This window comes from Medicago sativa, chromosome 7 (assembly GCF_051527215.1).
Source record: "Medicago sativa cultivar Bolivia chromosome 7, Bolivia_mono, whole genome shotgun sequence".
NCBI lineage: Eukaryota > Viridiplantae > Streptophyta > Magnoliopsida > Fabales > Fabaceae > Medicago > Medicago sativa.
Window position 1 is genome coordinate 60,850,104 of NC_140755.1, and position 2,201 is coordinate 60,852,304.

Consider the following 2,201-nt stretch of genomic DNA (forward strand, 5'->3'; position numbering starts at 1 on the left):
TAGTCTCCTGACTGTATATGGAAAATCTGAAATGGATATAACTAACAAGAAAAAATTTCATGGGCTAACAAAGAGGTGTTAGTAAAAACTATAAAATCTATAAGCACAAGTCCTTAAAAACGACGCCAATTGATGATTTGCTTTTAGCGGCATCAAAATTTAGTATTTCAAGTTATCATATCCACAAGGACTCATGCGAAACTAGAACCGTTTAATAAATATTATTGCTTTAAGTAAAGAGAAGTGGTCGTTTAAACGTGTGGTATGTGCAGTGTAAGTGATGAAACAAAAATAGAGAGATTGTATTGTCGTGATTAAGCTTCATTAACTGAGCTTCTAATGTATTTCCTTAATCGAATATACACTCCTTCTGTTTCAATTATACCTCCATCTATCCCTATTCATATGTAGACATGCTGAGCAAAATAGATGATTGATCCATGGCATATAACCGGATAATTGTTATGATTGCAAACCTAACTCTATGTCTAGGCATTAATATCTACACATGATCAAGCTTTTCTCATGGAATTATGGAGATTAATTATGGAATTATAGCAGTAGTGGTGTAGTCTAAAAGTGACGTCATAATCTCTAACATAAGAATCCGGGTTGGTTTCTATGACTCAAAAAGTGGATTAATTCCAACCACACCTCTATGGAAGGAAATCCATTACACTTTTTAATTCGAAATAGCTCAATTATTAGTTATGGAACAATAGAAACGTATAGTAATTAATCAAATCTTACTTATCTTACTTTAGTTTTGGTAACAAATTTTGTTGGTATGATAGTTGAGACGTTTAACAAGAAAAGGGAAAACTATGCACTTGTAGTAATGTTATTGTCACTTTTCTATGCATAAAATAAATTGTGTGGGTATCGTATCACACATTCATAGATGATACTTCTTCTGCATGTAAGTCCAAAATTTGACTCTTCCTTTCTCCATTTTCTTTCTCTAATTTTTAGTAATTTACATGAGTAGATTATACGAGTTTTTCTATTTTCTTTTATAAGCAAAGTTTATTGATGAGAGTATAAGGAATACCTAAAACCGATATTGAAGAAAATCAAACATTTTGCAAACATTGTAATGGACAACTCGACCAATCTGATAAAAGCAAATTTTTTATTTCTACCTTTTATATTAAAGAATCATAACAAAGATATTTTGTTGATTGTCAATCACCTCCTTCAAGTTTGTCATCTTCCCATTAAATAGGACATTGTGTCTCTCCAACTTAATGCTCCCACGATGCTTCTAATTGTTGGGTTTTAAGTGTGAGTGGTTAAGTTCAACATCGTCTATGAATAAATAAAGTGTTAGATATATAAAAGAGATAATTCATACCTAACGCCTTAAGGTTTTGAGTAAAAATATGACATCCCGAACTTTCCAATGTTAGCCAAATTAAATAATCAATTTCTTAACATTTTTACCTCTAAATGGGAAAACAAAGCTTAAAAATTTGAAAATTGCTGTTCACACATTTGATAGGGCTGAAAACACATGTAAATTACTCAAATGCCCCATCAGCAGTTAACTGCCGAATTTGACTGCAACCGACTGCACTTAACTACCGAGGAAAACCTCGGCAGTTAACTGCCGATGTTCTGTTATAAGAACAGAATAGGTATAGGAGTTTCCAAAACTCTATTGTTACGTTTTTGGTTCTCCAAGGTTCGATTTTCAGCCTTTTGAAGCCATTCCAAGCCAATTTTAATCACAAAAACAAGTACGTGTTTTGAATCTTATTGCATTGCTGTTTTGTTGTTGAATTTTTTGGTTTTTTGTTAAATTTCCATTATATAGGTTTTATTGTTTTGACGATTTGTTGTAGAATTGTTAAAATTGTTAGGTTTATGTTTTATGATTTTAGGATAGTTTAGGTTAGAATTGTTTAGGTTTAGGTTTAGGTTGTTATGAATTGTTATAGAAAATTTATTGAATTGTTAGGTTTAGGTTTTGATGAATTGTTGTAGAATTGTTAGAATTGTTTAGGTTTAGGTGTAGGTTTTGATGATAGTTTAGGTTTAGGTTTAGGTTTTGATTTTTTGATTTTATGATTTTATCGCATTGTTGTTTAGTTTAGGTTTTGATCGCCAATTTTTTTTTTTATGTAGACATGTCTCAGAATCAGAACCAGGGTAACGCTCAGGGTGATGAGAAGAGGAAAGAAAAATCGCCTATGACATGG